At 38.9% G+C, this 18,783-nt stretch overlaps 1 long non-coding RNA gene across 1 annotated transcript; it reads right to left on the bottom strand.

Moving 5' to 3' along the window:
* Positions 1-2,629: 2,629 nt before the first annotated feature.
* LOC140225635 (uncharacterized) lies at positions 2,630-18,600 on the bottom strand. The gene is made up of 3 exons (XR_011900649.1): positions 18,031-18,600; positions 5,408-5,478; positions 2,630-3,512 (listed from the first exon to the last, which is right to left on the bottom strand). It is a non-coding gene; the product is annotated as an uncharacterized lncRNA (long non-coding RNA).
* Between the last annotated feature and the right edge of the window lie 183 nt (positions 18,601-18,783).

Raw genomic sequence — 18,783 nt, 5'->3', positions numbered from 1 at the left:
ATCGAATGTTATAGCCTTTGTTCAGAAAAAAAATAATTAATTGAATCGGTATAGTTTCCAAAGGGAAAAATTCCGTTTTATCAAATCAAGCTATCTTTTCTCTATTTTCACTGAGGTTTCATTTGTTATTATAATAAATAAAATGCCTATAGTAAATATTTTAGTCAAAGAAAAGCGCAGATCTGGTATTTACTCCGTTGCTGTTGACTCGTTTTGTATTTCTAGACGAGTTTCTATTTCGAATTCAAAACATTCCAATTCCTGTTTAAATTCAGTGGTTGCTCACCCGTACCTTTCAATCACCATTAATTCTCATCCATTTCAGCTGGTTCCTATACGGTTGGTTAAATAATTAACTGCCGTAGGGTAGAGAATACAATACATAGAATGCGTGAGTTGCATTCCGGCTTTTAAGTCACATAAAAAATAATAACGGAAAGTCGCCACGGTAATTAAAGGCTTGCAAGTGGACCTCTGGACAACGTGAGAATTTAAGCATCGTAACATATTTTTTCGCATATAAAGAGGTTGTTCCAAAAACGCCGATTTTGGCCCCCCCCTGGATTTGGCCCAAACTTTGCTCAGATGTTGTACTAAGTGTCCCCGATGCTTGGGCAAAATTTCAGCCCCCTCGGATAATTAGGGGGTAGGGGGCAGGGGGGCAAAGTTGCAATTTTTTTAAAACTTTAAAAATCGATATCTCGCGAACGCTTTGAGTGTAAGTGTTGCGGTTTGCGCTAAAAAACGTCAAAAAATATTCTCTACAAGAATATTAATGCTGTTTGCAAGGTTGCGTAATTTATCGCGGTCATAAATCGATTTTTTCGATTTTGAAGGTTCGACTTTTTTTCGTTTTTCGTCTCTCCTCTCTTTGGAATCGTTGCTACGAGAATAAAAACCTGTTGAGGTGATTCTCCATGAAATTCTGCATCTACCACATATTGTTTGATCTTGGGGAAACGATTCGTTCTTGAGTTATAGCGATTTTTCTGCGCGTTATCGGTTACGCGCGGGCGGCTTATCGGCGGCGCTCCATTCCGCGCGGGCAAAGCAGAGGTTGTTTCACCGCTAGGGCCTTATATTCATGCTGTAGGCTGTAATTATCGATATTTTCTCCTCCCCCCACCCTTCCCCTGCAATACATATTTGTTTAATACTTCGTTATACAGAGTATCCCTGACCACCCGTAACAGGTCTTTTTCTCGGTTGGTTTAGGTAGTACGAAGTGGGGGGCCGCGGGATTGAATAGGGAATTGACCCCAAGGAATCCGAATTTCATGGTCCCGATGCCCCCCTAGCCACCCTCGGGGGGTAAAAGGGGGAGGCACAATGTCTCCCGACTTTGGGGATCGTGACCCCCTCTTTACCTCACAAGGGGGCATGGGGGGTTTCGGGACCGTGAAATTCGGATTCCTTGGGGTCAATTCCCTGTTCAATCCCGCGGCCCCCCACTTCGTACTACCTAAACCGACCGAGAAAAAGACCTGTTACGGGTGGTCTGGGATACCCTGTTTAACGAAGTATTAAACAAATATGTATTGCAGGGGAAGGGTGGGGGGAGGAGAAAATATCGATAATTACAGCCTACAGCATGAATATAAGGCCCTAGCGGTGAAACAACCTCTGCCTTGCCCGCGAGGGATGGAGCGCCGCCCATAAACCGCCCGCGCGTAACCGATAACGCGCAGAAAAATCGCTATAACTCACGAACGAATCGTTTCCCCAAGATCAAACAATGTGTGGTAGATGCAGAATTTCATGGAGAATCACCTCAACAGGTTTTTATTCACGTAGCAACGATTCCAAAGAGAGGAGAGACGAAAAACGAAAAAAAGTCGAACCTTCAAAATTGAAAAAATCGATTTATGACCGCGATAAATTACGCAACCTTGCAAACAGCATTAATATTCTTGTAGAGAATATTTTTTGACGTTTTTTAGCGCAAACCGCAACACTTACACTCAAAGCGTTCGCGAGATATCGATTTTTAAAGTTTTAAAAAAATTGCAACTTTGCCCCCCTGCCCCCTACCCCCTAATTATCCGAGGGGGCTGAAATTTTGCCCAAGCATCGGGGACACTTAGTACAACATCTGAGCAAAGTTTGGGCCAAATCCAGGGGGGGCCAAAATCGGCGTTTTTGGAACAACCTCTTTCACGTATAGAACGCGATTCTTGCAACGGGAATGGTTGAATTTAACTTCCAAACAAGATAATAACGTTTTTTGCTGCATTGATTCAAACTTCCTGCTCATGAACAAAATTACCTACTTGAGTTAAATCACATACTAAACTTTACCGTAACAGTCTCTACACTGGAAAAAAAAACACATTGGAGCTAGAGTCCAGACTCTTAAAAACATCGACAAGAAAAAATCCTCTTGATTCAATCAGATTTGAGCTTAAATCAAGAACCAAGCCTCTTAATTTGAGCGGATTTTCTTCTGATTTAAGCTTAAATCTGATTGAACCAAGGGTCCTTTTTCTTGTCAATGTTTTCGAGAGTCTGGACTCTAGATCCAATGTGTTTTTTTTTCCAGTGTACGGTATGAAAATATGACAACCTATATCTTGGCGCTTCGGCGCAGCTGTAGCTTGTTGCGTGGATTTTGATCAACGCACGGCGGGAAAGGAAAATTTCTCAATTAAGAAGCCTGCAAAAATCGTTCTAGGAAATTCCGCCGGACCGTTGCCGGCGATGGCATTCACGTGAACCTGGATTTCTATCAAGAGCGGAAATTATAATTTTTCGTAATTGGACGTATTTATGCTAAAAGGAACTATGTGCATAGGGATTGCGCAAGACATAGTTCCCTTTAGCATGAGTACGTCCAATTGTGGCTTGTGAGAACGTTTAAATCTTGGTTAGAAATTAATTGCGCACTAAAAAAAAATTTTCGGCGTTTTTACCACGGTCCGTTGGTACCTTTACCATCTCACTTTTTTTACCAATTATTGGTAATTTTACCAAGACAGACTGGTAAGCTTGCTTAAAAACCGGTATTTTTACTGTTTTTTTCAGGTAAGAATACCACTTTTATTGGTAATCAAATCCCGGTAACTTTGCCATTTTATCTCGGTAATTCTACCACAGTCGATAAAAAATATTGGCGTTTTTACCGGGGTCCAGTAAAATTACCGAGAAAGTCAATAATTTTACCGAGCTTTCTCGGTAAAATTACGAATTCCATGAATGGTAATTTTACTAAGAAAAAACTGGGATCAAATAGAACCCTGAATTCTTAGTAATTTTAACCTTTTCTTAGTAAATTCACCGATATTTTTTTTCCAGTGCAGTAATTGCGAGAATCGTGTTCTACGCGTAATTTTATGGAGGAACCCTATGGCTATATATCTGAATAATTAAATTCGAATCTTTTCTAGTGGCGTATTCTGAAAGCACACAGAGAAAAATGAACTTACAGATCAAAGTGTCCTCATCAGGAACAGAGGGTTCTTTGTAATTTTTATGCGGAAGGGCACGTCTTGGGTATCTTCCACCACTACTTTCACCTGAAATTTGAAATCAGTATTTTTATTCAAAATTCGCTAAGTTTGGATACAAAAATGTGTGGGCAATTCATAATATTATTCAGTCAAATGGAGGCTGGATACTTCCGTGACATAAATTCAATGAACGTTAGTGACGAATTTGAATAAGTGTGCATACATATTGAATAATCCGTGGGATATGTGAAGTAATTCATAAATCACTTGCTCTCAGGTTTTACTCATCTCTTACTCCTCTCTAATTATAGCTTCGCGGACCTCCATCATGGGATCTCTCACCCATATTCTCTACCACAAAACTCTCAAGAAAGCTCTTCCCTGCTCTTACCCCTCTTTATAGATTTTTTAATCAGTGGCCAAAAATTAAGTTCCGTCTTTGAATATTCTTTTTTTATTTTTTAAATTTTTCTTTATTCGAGGCACAACCGCCTCTTTGTTAGGCATCGTGACTTATTGTTGGACAAGACCCCCCCCCCCTCTTCTGAATGTGCAATCTCCTCTAAATCTCACTTCATTTGAATCTTTTAAACGTCTTGGTAACTAAGTATCGTTGGAAAAACTCCTCGACTTTGGAACAAGCCTTAGAAATCTAAAATTGGTCCATTAGTAACGAGGAAATTTCAATGATTTTTGCATGATTTGCTCCACTGCTAAGTTGGAAAATTGCACAGATCCGTCAAGTGACGTCTTTAAGGCCCTAAAGATCATCTTAGTTACACATTAATCAACCCATCCGACAAGTGAGAAAAGGTTTTGTGACGTCATCCGGACACCGATGATATAATTTCAAAGAGTTCGAACTTGTGCGTGCAAAAATCGAAAGTAAAGGTTATGAACCAAGTGTCTGATTGTAAACGAATTAAAGCTTAGAGTTATATTACACCACAGCACGAAGAAAACTTCCAACGGTTGAAACAAATACAGGTGACAAAATAAACTCAAAAACACAAACTTTCGCGATACTGCGAACATGGCGCCGCATTCTATTGGTCAATGCTTACTGTCATTGAGTTGAGCAATAAGTGAAGAGAGCACATCCTCATACAAACGCTCTTAAAATATCACTTTGAAAGTTGTTGACCTCTTTTGCAACTGCTAGGTGGCACAGGTGCTTTTTTCCTCAATTGTATGTTCTTCTAACCTGGTGATGCTGAGCTATACGCACATACTATAGGTGCGTAGAGAAGTTATTTATCAGCAGTCTCCGCTCCTCGGGATTGTTCAATCGATGAATTTATTCTACTTGTATCATGAATAGATTTAAATATTATGAAAAATACGTTAGGACATTCAAACGCGCAGAAAAAAAATATCTGCTCTGACTTTGCCTCTTGACACAGTTGATTCAGGGGTTGTAACTTGGGATTTTGTTTCTACAGGTGGTTCCCTCACCGTAAAAGTCGATTTCATCGGCTTGAGACCTGACAGAAAAAATGTTGAAATCATGCAGCTCCACTTCATACTTTATTTCCATCGAATTTCAGACAAGGCAGAGACTTCTTTCCATGCCATAAAATGCCTCTCATAATGCCTCTTTGAAATGTTTTATAATTTCCCTACTTTTCCTCAAAAAAACAAAAATATATACCATCTCATAAAGACATAAGTCCTTGAAAATGAACCTTCCTGCAACTGTTGTGTGGTGCAGGCGGTGTACTTTGTCAAAGTTTTGTAATTTTTTTAACGTGATTGTAAGCCCTACGCGGGCACTAAACTAAGAGTTACTTCGTAGTTTTCGTTCCTTGGGATTTTTTAATCGATCTTTTTTTAATTGATAAATTGAAATAAGCATAGTATGAACGTATAAATGATCTTACGAGCATCATTCACAGATTTAAGCTGTGTGAAAAATACGTAAATTTAAAAGCAAAGAAAATACAAATTTACTCTAACGTTACCTGTCAACACACTACTTGATTCGGTCATTGCTTGGGGGTTTGTTCCAATCCGGAAATGGTAGGCTCGAGACCTACGAAAAAAATATTAAAATCATTGAATCTGGCTGGTGAATGTATGAAGAATACCTTCAAGAAACTGTTATTAAAGACACACTGGAAAACGGTAGAGTACCTTCATAGACAGAGTATGGCCATTCGTATCTTTTTACTACAGGAAAACTGTTCCGCTTTTTGATTGGTCAACGAGTTTTTAGGCTTCATGATGCTCTAAGAGCCGTAAATAAACAAACAAGATGGCGGCTTACCGTAACATCGATGAGAAGCTAAATTTGACAAAAATTTCAATTATGCGGCAGTAACAATTATTTAAACGAGCATATCTACGAATAGCACACAAAAAACACATGAAAACATGGTTAAATTGCCTTTCACCTTTATCACAGGAGGATGTAAGATGTGCATAACCTCAATCTTGCTTGCTGATAACGGCCATATTGTTTGTTTATTTACGGCCCTAAGAGCATCGTGTCAGCCTATTCGCTCGCGACCAATGAAAAACCGGAACAGAAATGGCCATACTCTGTCTATAAAGGTACTCTAGAGAACGGATACACACAGGGTCACACACACTTGGGGTCTTATTTAGATGTTGAGATATGTACTTTCTTTACCACCCATTATTATGATCGATTACACTCGTTTAAACTCGATTACGTCAATAGCGCGTTTCCGTTTCCACCTTATTATCATTGCATCATCATCAGCACTTAAACACCGGGGAATACGTTTTATTTTTATTTAAGTTTTAATGTATTGTTCATTCAAAACTTAGAAAAATCTTACGGAAAACACGTCTCTCCAACTGTATGCACGCTGTGTATATTATCGAGGGCAGTTATCAAGCCTTGTTAAACTCTTACTAGGAGACTTTTTTTAATTGTAGCCAAAAAAACCCTACCGACGTAATTCCCTAAGATTTTTGCGGATGTCTCTTAGAAGTCGACTTTTGAAAAAGTTTCTTTTTAACTATGAGCGCATCATCTAACTATAACCAAACCACGGTTAAAATGTGCCCTAAAGCCTCCTTAACAACGTATCAAAAGCTCGTTTTAGTTAGACGATGCGCTCGGTGTCCAAAGAGTCTCAGAGTGATAGAAAAACACACATTTTCGCTAAAATGCGACTGCAGACGTATGTTCAGACAACGTTTAACACGTATCCGGTGGCTTATGGACCAAATCATGATTATTTCCGTAAATGAAACTGAGTCAACTTGGAAAACCCGCATAAATTTCCAGATTCTAGGGAGGGCCAAAAAAGGTCCTCTAGGGGGGCCAAAAAAAGGCACTTATCGATACCCCTCACCCATCCTTTTGGAAAATTACCAAGAAACAGAGTTTTCCATCCTGGAAGATGTGGGATCCCTTAAAACCCGCAACAATCCACTCGTAACTTGATATTTCGTTATTTATGAGTCTTTATAAGAATTAAGCACTAACAGTAATAGGAAACAGTCAGTTTTCATCAGTATTTGTTCATATCCGTCGAAAAAATTCAGAAAAAAACCAGAACCTTGAGATGGCGCGGCGTGGAGAGGCCTGCTATTCAAAATCAAAATCGCCTTCAAATTTGGCGACGCAACCCAACCTCACACCGAAGTTAATTGAATTGCATCTACCAATTGGCTGTATTGTAAATATATTTGTGCGCATCCTAAGGTGGACATGCGCAATATAAGGGGGGACTTCCAAGGAGACTTTAAACGCGCAGCTACAAACATAGACGTAACTTTCAAGTTCTCATTTCCTTCGGCTTATTGTAGTCAATTTGACTTATCGATTTGCATTTTGTTTGTATAGACGTGGACAATGCGAAAGAGAAACTTTCGAGGAGACTTTAACGTAAAGCTAGAAACATGCAGATGTTTTTCAAGCCCTCATTTACCTTTACGCTAATTCTAGTTCATTTTATTCATGATGTGTATATTACTTGTATGAACAATGAAGACATATTATTTAAGGTTAATCTTCAACTGTAGTTCCGAAAAAATCCACCACGTCGCGCTGCTAATATCAGACTCCGAAATCAGTGATTATTTAAAGACCACAATAAATATCTTAAATTGGACAGCGTTAAACAGAAGGGAACCAAGCCACATCAGCTATTGCTAAACTTAATTGGATTAATTAATTTCTTACATGAAAACGGTTGGGCGTAAAAAATTGACTTGCCCGGTTAAATTTGGCAATAGCTGATGTGGATTGGTTCCTTTCTGTTAAACGCGGTCCAATTCTAAGACTCATAAGTTCTAGCGGCGTACGTCTGGAATACTTAAAAACAAACGCGAGCTTGGAAAGTTTAATAATAAAAGCTATAACTTGAACCCAGTTTCTCTTACGGGATATCTGTAAGTGCGAGAGAGACAGCTCTAGGCCCGCCACATCCCATCTCGGGCCCTGGTACCAGTTTTAAGGTCCGGGCCCCAAGCACGGAGGGGGGGAGGGGGGGCATCCCCCGAGAAATTTTAGAATTTATACGAATAATCGGACGCATATTGAAGCTTCCATGAAGAATTTTTCCATCAATTTCTACGGAATAATTATGTTTTTTTTTTTTTTTTTTTTTTTTTTTTTTTTTTTTTTTTTTTTTTTCTACTTTCAGCACAAAATACTTGCGAATTGTTGCATTCAAAACATCTGGAAAATTTTTATTTTTTTGGGAGTGAGGGGCGAGCATATGATACTATTTTCAGTTTTAAGAGGGCCAGGCCCCCCTGGACTCCCCCATCGTTTGTCTATGGCAAGGGAGTTGAGCCATGAGCCATTGAAGTCGAGGATGCCCAGACTGGAGACTCTTGGCATCTGACGACGGAAGAAAATGAAACGCAGTTACCAAAAATATCCCTCTGTAATGAAAATCTTGAAAATAGATAGAAATTTTCCAAGAAGTATACTTCTTTGAAAATTTAAGAAGAATTCTACAGTGCCCCAGCGTGTTTCTAAAAATCTATTCACCTTTTGCGAAATTTTTAGGGTAAATAATTAACTTTTTCTTACGAAACAAGGGTTGCATGTGAATTCGTAGTGGTTTTTCACGGGTAACACGGGCCCCCTCCGGTGCTCAGGCCCCGGTACCAGGGACCCAGTATCCCCCCCCCCCCCTTGTGGAGGGCCTGGACAGCTCATGGTGGGAGAGAGATATCTGCAACTGCTGAGAGCGATCAATCGCGATTGGTTGCATCAAGGTCATCATGCTTAACCCTTCTTTTTTCTGGGATCAAATTTCAGAGCTTCAGAAATTACTTTCCAGGTCGTTTTTAGCGTTAATAGGAAAAAGAATCTTATGGCTAGAACCTATGACTCTTCGATTTAAACAGAAATTCCTTTAACTTTCATAAAAGCTCAAGGATTCACATCGAGCTGTACGGACTCTAATAGCGTGGACCAAAAAATCAAAACACAGCGGTGGCGCCCCCTGCGCGGAGAAATGTCTTACTTCACGCAGCTGTAGATAAACCTATTTGATAAATTATCGATCAATGGACCACTAGATAAGGTACGAATTTCAGCATTCTGATACATGTTTCTTAACCAAAATTTTACGTAAACCACGATGCACACAACGAAAATTACCGAAATTAACTCCTTACGAAGATATTTAATGATTCTTAATGCGTGAATTCAAACCACCCGCTTATGAAAACTCAATGCTCTACGTGATTCACATCGCGCACTAAACGTTATCATGACAGTCTCTGCGATATAAAAATCTGGCAACCTCAATCTTGACGCTTTGGCTCAGTTATAGCAAATTGCTAATAGTTTGAACAACACATGATGGGAAATGAACATTGCTCGATTGAGAAGCTTGCTGAAACTGTTGTAGTGCGCGATTTGACTCACGTAGAGCTTTGAGTTTCTTGTGAGCGGGCAGTTCAAAATCCGCGTAACCAATGTGAAATAAAAAGGTTAATATCTTCGTTAGGAGCTGGTTTCCGTAATTTTCGTTGTGTGAATCGTTTTTTACGTGAAATTCTGGTTAAGAAACATGTATCAGATCGCTTAAATTCGTACCTTGTCTAGTGGTCCATTGACTGAGTCGGTCAATTTTTGGATAGATGACTATTTCAGCGCCGTTGGAATTCGGACCAATCAAAATCGAGTATCTAATTTCCAACCAAATCCTGAGGAAAACGAGCCAAATCCCGAATAAGGTTGAAAGAAGCGCGACGATTGGCACATGCAACACGACTTGATCCACGACATGAAATATCATACAAATTACGTATGATGCAAATGTACAAAAATATGTGCACTTTTCACACTCACTTCATCACCTCACGTCACCGTGGATACCGCACTGAGATAAAAATCTCGGTGTATTTACTAAGAAAAGGGTAAAATGACCAAGAATTCACGGTTCCATTTGATCCCAGTTTTTTCTTGGTAAAAGTACAATTTATGGAATTGGTAATTTTACCGAGAAATCTCGGTAAAATTATTGAACTTTCTCGGTAATTTTACTGGACCTTGGTAAAAACGCCAATATATTTTATCGACTGTGGTAGAATTACCGAGATAAAATGGCAAAGTTACCGGGAATTGATTACCAATAAAAGTGGTATTCTTACCTGAAAAAACAGTAAAAATACCGGTTCTTAGGTAAGCTTACCAGTCTCTCTCGGTTAAATTACCAATAATTGGTATAAAAAGTGAGATGGTAAAGGTACCAACGTACCTTGGTAAAAACGCCGGGAATTTTTTTTCAGTGCGTGGTTGTTTTTGTCGCATTGAACACCGTCATTTTAGAAAAATTGGTTTCTGGTGAAATCTTTTGCACCCATTTACTTTTCGACCTGCCTCTAGAGGTGGGGCGAGAAATTCTAGATTCGGTTCAAGCACCGGTTGTTGATGAGATCAACCTAGTGGATTAGGTTGAAAAAAACGTTTTTCATCAGAATTTAGTCAAAAAAGTCCACGAAATCCACTCGCGAAAATTCGTTTAAAGCTCTTAGAGCTTTCCAGCCTCTCAACCTGGGCCTCGCACTAACGCATTCCTCCATAGAATAACAGCTGCCAGAAAGGTAACTGGCAGTTTTTCCCGTAAGATCGCGTATGGTCACTTTTTTGAGGCTGAAAAAAAATTCTCGACGTTTTTACCAAGGTCCGTTGGTACCTTTACCATCTCACTTTTTTTACCAATTATTGGTAATTTTACCAAGACAGACTAGTAAACTTACCTAAAAACCGTTATTTTACTGTTTTTTTCAGGTGGTAATACCACTTTTATTGGTAATCAATTCCCGGTAACTTTGCCATTTTATCTCGATAATTCTACCACAGTCGATAAAAAATATTGGCGTTTTTACCAAGGTCCAGGAAAATTACCGAGAAAGTTCAATAATTTTACCTAGATTTCTCGGTAAAGTTACCAATTCCATAAATGGTAATTTTACCAAGAAAAAACTTGGATCAAATAGAACCCTGAGTTCTTGGTAATTTTACCCTTTTCTTAGTGAATACACCGAGAATTTTTTTTCAGTGCAGGCTTGGGCGAGACTCCCCGCGAAATTTGAAACGTCAGGCTGAGCGGGGGTCGCGGGGATTTCAAGAATCGGAGCGAAGATGGCCGACTGCTGCCCTTCTGGTACCTATTACCAGAAATTATGTTGGACATCAACCGAATTCTTAAAGATCAGGGCCGAATCAATCCTCTGATAGTCTCAATCGCTACTATAAAAGAAATTAACCTGACATGACCTAACCTATAACCTAGCAAAGTAAGATTACTGGAGAGTAATATTGGATAAGAAATTGTTAACTTGAGTTAATTGAGTTTTCGTTTAACAAATTTAAAATACTATTCTTGAATTTATATTTAACAGCGATATATAAATATCTTTAAATACAATTCAACACATTGTGGATTGTCAATTACAGAGCAGATTCCTCTAGTTAGGTTCAACTACCGCCAAATTTTTAAGTTTGAAGATTTTCTTGTACTACTTTAATTATATTCATCTAACTAATGAATTCTAAATAATACGGTATCTAATCCTAGTTTTTAACAGAAATTTAAATTTTTATTTCTATGACTCCTCGTATAGGCCGCTAGACATAGCACAGACGCACACAGATATACCTATATATTGGCCACCGGGCGGTCCAAAGTTCAAATAGTCGCTCGCGCTTGATTTCAGCTTGTGAAAAATTGAGAGTTAAGCAAGATTTACCTCGACGTAGCGGGGAGTACACGATCCTTCGAGCACATTCGTCCAATCAAATGATGTTAAGCACTTAACATCTCATCATTGTGGCGACTGTGTGATTTTTCAGACATTTCCACACAAAAAAATGAGAAATGACGCGATAATCAGGGCAATATTGCGGCCGATACGAATAATTTCCTGCACTATTGTTTGAAAAAATGGAAAATTACACGTTTTTTGCCTCATGATTGCGACGTAGACGGAAAATATTGCGGAAGATACGCAGAATTTCCTGCGGATTTTCCTTTTTTTTAAAAATAAAAGGGAAAAATGACGCGTTATTCAACACAGAATCACGGCATCGGCGCAAATGACCAGAACGTGGAGATCACAGTTTTCAAGTCACTATCGCGAAAAATTCGCGATTTTTATGAACGACAGTGACTCAATTCGGGTCAAAACCTAAGATTTTCCTTCAATTTCGCGTGATACCACGAACCTACCCCGGAGTTCGAATAGTTGCTCGCTTGATTTCAGCTTGTGGACAAGTGAGAAATGAAGCGAGTTATACTTCGACTTAGCGAGGAATACGCGATCCTTCCAGCACATTCTTTCTATCAAATGATGTTAAGCACTTTTCATCTCATTATTTCGGCTACTGGGCGATTTTTGAGGTATTTTCACTCAACAAAATGAGGAATGACGCGTTAACCGCGGCAATATTGCAGCGTTTTTTGAGAATCCGTACGTATTCCGTACGTACTAGATTCTTCCAGCACATTCGTTCAAACAAATGATGTTAGCCCTTTAGTTTACATCTCATCATCGGGGCGACTGTGGATTTTCCAGATATTTTCTCACAAAAAAAATGAGAAATGACGCGATAGTCACGGCATTATTGCAGCAGATACGCGGAATTTCTTGCGGGTTTTTTTTTTCTTTATAAAAAAAAGAAGGAACAAATTACGCGCAAATCAACTCAAAATCGCGGCTTAGATGAAAATTTTCCACACAATGATGAAGAACAGAAAGATCACACAATTTTCAAGTTATTACCGCAGAAACTTCGCGATTTTTATGGACGACAGTGCAGTCATTCAGGCCAAAACTTATGATTATCCTTCAATTTTGCGTGATACCACAAACCTACTCCAGAATTCGAATAGTTGCTCGCTTGATTTCGGCTTGTGAACAACTGAGAAGTGAAGCGATTAAGAATACTCGATTCTTCCGGCACATTCGTTCAATCAAATGCGATGTTAAGCGCTTTACATCTCATCATTGCTGAGACTGAGGGAATTGGCAGATATTCTCACACAAAAAGATGAGAAATGACGCGATAATCAGGGCAATATTCCGGCCGATACCTATACGAAGAATTACCTGCACTATTGTTTAAAAAAAGGAACAATTAAGTACATGTTTTTGGCTCATTACCGCATGGACGGAAATTTTTCGGTGAATGACTTAGAACAGAAAGATCACACAATTTTCTCCTCAATAACGCGAATCATTTGCGATTTTTTTTTTACAAAAGTGAGTGTAATCACTATGGACGGGAGTAACTTGATGAAGGCTAAAACCTACGATTTTCCTTCAATTTCGCGTGATACGGCAAACCTACTTCGGAGTTCGAATAGTTGCTCGCTTAATTTCAGCTTGTGAACAAGTGTGAAGTTAAGCGAATTTTAACTCGACGTAGCATGGATTACGCGATTCATCCAGCACATTCGTTCAGACAAATGATGGTAAGCACATTCCATCTCATCATCGTGCCGACTGTGGAATTTTTCAGATATTTCCACTCAAAAAAATGAGAAATGACGCGGTAATCACGGCAATATTGCGGCAGATACGCAGAATTTCCTGCGGATTTTCCTTTCTTTAAAAATAAAAGGGAAAAATGACGCGTTATTCAACACAGAATTACGGCATCGACGAAATTGATCAGAACAGAGAGATCACACAGTTTTCAAGTTACTATCGCGGAAAATTCGCGATTTTTGTGAACGACTGTGACTCAATTCGGGTCAAAACCTAAGATTTTCCTTCAATTTCGCGTAATACCACAAACCTACTCCGGAGTTCGAATAGTTGCTCGCTTGATTTCAGCTTGTGGACGAGTGAGAAGTGAAGCGAGTTATACCTCGACTTAGCGAGGAATACGCGATCCTTCGCAGCACATTCGTTCAATCAAACGGCATTATTGAGGCAGAAATGGAGAATTTCCTGCGGTTTTTTCTTTTTTAAAAATAAAAAGGGAAAATAACGCGTTATTCAACACAGAATCACGGCATTGATGCAAATATTATAGCAAGTGACTCAGAATAGAGATATCACACAGTTTTCAAGTTGTTAACGCAGAAATTTCGCGATTTTTATGGACCACAGTACCTTGATTTAGGCCATAACCTATAAATTTCCTTCAATTACGCGTGATACCACAAACCTACCCCGGAGTTCGAATAGTTGCTCGCTTGTTTTCAGCTAGTGAACAACTGAGAAGTGAAGCTATTTTTACCTCGATGTAGCGAGGAATACTAGATTCTTCCAGCACATTCGTTCAAACAAATGATGTTAGCCCAATAGTTTACATCTCATCATCGTGGTGACTGTGGATTTTTCAGATATTTTCTCACAAAAAAAATGAGAAATGACGCGATAGTCACGGCAATATTGCGGCAGATACGCAGAAATTCATGCGGTTTTTTTTTTTAAAAAAGAAGGAAAAATTTCCGTGTAATTCAACTCGAAATCGCGGCTTACATGCAAATTTTCCACAAAATGATTAAGAACAGAAAGATCACAAAGTTTTCAAGTTAATATCGTGGAAAATTCGAGATTTTTTTGGACGACAGTACCTTTATTCAGCCCAAATTCTATGATTTTCCTTCAATTTCATTACAATGCACATTGCATTACAATGTTCACTGATTTTGAATTTCGCGTGATACCACATCCAGCACATTCGTTCAATCAAATGATGTTGAGCACTTAACATCTCATCATCGTTGTGACTGTGTGATTTTTCAGACATTTTCGAAAACAAATTAGAAATGACGCGATAATCACAGCGATATTGCGGCAGAACGCAGAATTTCCTTTGGGGTAATTTTTTTTAAGAGGGGAAATTACGCAGTAATAGACTCATAATAGCGCATAGACGCAAATATCGCAGCGAATGACTTAGAACAGAAAGATCACACGGAATTCACCTTTAAATAGCGGATATTTAGCGATTTTTTTTTACAAAAGTGACAGTTATCACGATGGACGACAGTAACTTGATTATTAAAGCTAAAACCGCGATGATTTTCCTTCTATTTCATGAATACCACAAACGTACTCCGGAGGTCGCATAGCTGCTGGCTTGATTTCAGCCTGTGGACAAGTGAGAATTTAGGCGAGTTATACCTCGACTTAGCGAGGAAAACGCGATCCTCCCAGCACATTCGTCCAATCAAATGATGTTAAGCACTTGACATCTCACCCTTGTGGCGACTGTGTGATTTTTCAGACATTTCCACACACAAAAATGAGAAATGACGCGATAATCAAGGCAATATTGCGGCCGATACGAAGAATTTCCTGCACTATTGTTTAAAAAATGGAAAATTACACGTTTTTTGCTTCATGATTGCGACGTGGACGGAAATTTTCCAGTGAATGATTTAGAACAGAGAGATCACACAGTTTTATCCTCAATATCGCGAATCATTTGCGATTTTTTTTATACAAAAGTGAGTGTTATCACCATGGACGGGAGTAACTTGATGAAGGCTAAAACCTATGATTTTCCTTCAATTTCGCGTGATACCGCAAACCTACTCCGGGGTTCGAATAGTTGCTCGCTTAATTTCAGCTTGTGAACAAGGGAGAGATTGAGCGAGTTTTAAACTCAACGTAGCGTGGATTACGCGATTTATCCAGCACATTCGTTCAAACAAATGGACCGCGTTTAACAGAAAGGAACCAAGCCACATCAGCTATTCACTGAAAAAAAATTCTCGGCGTCCTTACCAAGGTCCGTTGGTACCTTTACCATCTCACTTTTTTTACCAATTTTTGGTAATTTTACCAAGACAGACTGGTAAGCTTACCTAAAAACCGGTATTGTTACTGTTTCTTTCAGGTAAGAATACCACTTTTATTTGTAATCAATTCCCGGTACCTTTGCCATTTTATCTCGGTAGTTCCACCACAGTCGATAAAAAATATTGGCGTCTTTACCGGGGTCCAGTAAAATCACCGAGAAATGGTACCCAATTCCATAAATGGTAATTTTACCAAGAAAAAACTGGGATCAAATAGAACCCTGAATTCTTGGTAATTTTACCCTTTCCTTAGTATTTTTTATTCCACCGATATTTTTTTTCAGTGTTGCCAAATTTAAGTAGGCAATTTAATGTTTACGGGAGAACGTTTGGGCAGATTCGTTTGAAAATTTCAAGGAATTTACTTCGCACTTTGGAGAAACTTCACTAAAATTTGCATTAAAATCCGCACAACCGTTTTCATGTAAAATATTTAATTGTCCGGTTAAATTTGGCAATAGCTGATGTGGCTTGGTTCCTTCCTGTTTAACGCCGTCCAAATGATGGTAATAAGCAAATTACATCTCATCATCGTGGCGACTGTGGAATTTGTAGATATTTTCTCACAAAAACATGAGAAATGACGCGGTAATTACGGCAATATTGTGGAAGATACGCAGAATTTCCTGCGGTGTTTTCTTTTGGAAAAATAAAAGGGAGAAATAACGCGTTATTCGACACAGAATTACGGCATCGACGCGAATATTAGAGCAAATGACTCAGAATAGAGAGATCACACAGTTTTCAAGTCACTATCGCGGAAAATTCGCGATTTTTATGGACGACAGTGACTTGATTCGGGCCAAAACCCAAGATTTTCCTTCAATTTCGCGTGATACCACAAACCTACCCCGGAGTTCGAATAGTTGCTTGCTTGATTTCAGCTTGTGGACAAGTGAGAAGTGAAGCGAGTTTTACCTCGACTTAGCGAGGAATACGCGATCCTTCCAGCACATACGGTCTATCAAATGATGTTAAGCACTTTTCATCTCATTATCTCGGCTACTGTGCGATTTTTGAGGTATTTTCACTCAACAAAATGAGAAATGACGCGTTAACCGCGGCAATATTGCAGCGTTTTTTGAGAATCCGTACGTATTCCGTGCCATTCTGCTAAAGTCCCGGCATGTACACAAATTCTCCAGAGAATGACAGGACAGAATGATGACAAAACGTTTTAACCATTGGCACCAATATTCATGGACATTGAATTTTCCTCAGAAGAGTCTATTCGTAAAGGAAAACTCAATTTTCTGGAAAACTGGTGTGTATGGAGAGAATATTAGTATAATTTGCAGACTCGAAGTTAATAAATAAATCGGGATCAAACATCAAATCCTGCAAGTTCAAAAAAAAAAAAAAAATTTGCAAGCCTTCCTGATTTCACCTGATTCTTAACAATACTTCCCGTATAATTACAAGAGATACGAGACATCTCATCTTAAACCGAGGCATCTTGAAATTAAAATTAGGATTAGACATGTAGTAAGAAGGTACCTCCTAAACTGACAAGTGACAAGAATGTCAATTTTTACATTTTGCATGATCAGTTCTGTTATAAGCCATCATGATCTTATGTCATCGTCATATGACTTCACTAACTCACATGTGAGCTGAGGAGGTCGATGTCGGTGAAACAGAGGTCCAAAATGGACACAGGGACGTACCCACTCATGCCAGAGGAGAAGGTACCTGCCATGTTGCATGCAAAACCTATGTACATAGTTCCGTTAGCTTTAAAAAAATTTCAAATTTGAGGCTAGGGTTCGGAAAATTCTGTAAGCTTTGCAATTGTACACACACCCTCGCATACAGATTCCAAAATGTGGACTCATCTCCTCGTCTCATTACATGATTCTGATTCCTCATGTCTTTGAACAATACAGAAGAAATAAAATACCATGACAAATCATAGCACATGCAGCTTGTAACATTCACGGCACGCTACAGGCTATTTCCGTGATCATACAGCATCCATTAATTCTGGAAAAAGAATCAATCGCCTTGGAAGGTGACCAACTATCTCACTTACCTCATAAAGGATAACAAAACACACAAGACATCACACACATTTCACCCACGAACTTTCGGAAGTTTACATGCAGCTTTTGACCTGACTGGCCATATCGCAAAAGGTAAACAAAGCAAAGTGAGAAAGGTATTGGACACCCCATAAAGATAAAGCTGTAAAAATGGAATTTGTTCTCATCAGCCAATAATCGTTCCCATGAGTCTTCTTATTCAACTTCAACTAAATACTGTGTCTGTAGATTGTTGTCATTTCACCCAATACAAAAAAAAAAGTATTATTTTGGATTTACCTTTCGAGTGCATGCGGTATGCAGACTTTACTGAGATGAGACTTCACTTGGTATTCGGTGCCCACTTATAAAATTAAACAATATGAAAGATATAAAGTCAACTCTTGACATGAGCACAAGCAATTATCTCTGAACAAAATTCACACTCATTTGATTAGTAAAATTCGTTTCCTTGATTGATGTTTTGCTGAGACACGCTGGAATGTGGCTAGATCCAACCAAAGAATGAACACGCGGAACACGCCGGAAATCGGCATTGAACTTGGCAAAACCGCGAGACAGCTGATCAAGATCTAGGTCAGTTGCGCAGATTTCCCCGCTGGGGGTCGTCCCCGTCAGTTGGATCGTGACGTCAGCATTACTGCCGCGAAAAGCAAAAATGTCGAAAACAATGCTTTTCTTATGGGAGAATACTAATTTTTATTAATGAAGCATTTAAATTTCTTACTTTTAAATCCTTCGAAACTTTTTGAATGTCGAAAAGAACGTTCAGGCATTTAGCATTCAGGGTTTCGATTTTAACGAATTTATAGTGTTCTTTTTTTCATTTTTGCAGTCGACTCTCAAAATGACTCGTAAGTATAACGCTGACTTCAAAAATCGTTTAAAAATAGAAAAACGTAAATTTGGCCACATAAAAACCTTGAAAGCTAATGTCTAAACGTTTTTTTCGACTTTCCATAAGCTTCAAACGGTTTGAAAGTAAGACATTTAAATGATTCATCAACAAAAAATTAGCCTTCTCCCATAAGA

Source organism: Bemisia tabaci, chromosome 10, assembly GCF_918797505.1.
Source record: "Bemisia tabaci chromosome 10, PGI_BMITA_v3".
Taxonomy (NCBI): Eukaryota; Metazoa; Arthropoda; class Insecta; order Hemiptera; family Aleyrodidae; genus Bemisia; species Bemisia tabaci.
Note: the sequence above shows the minus strand (reverse complement) of the source record. Positions and strands in the feature narration are given on the sequence as shown.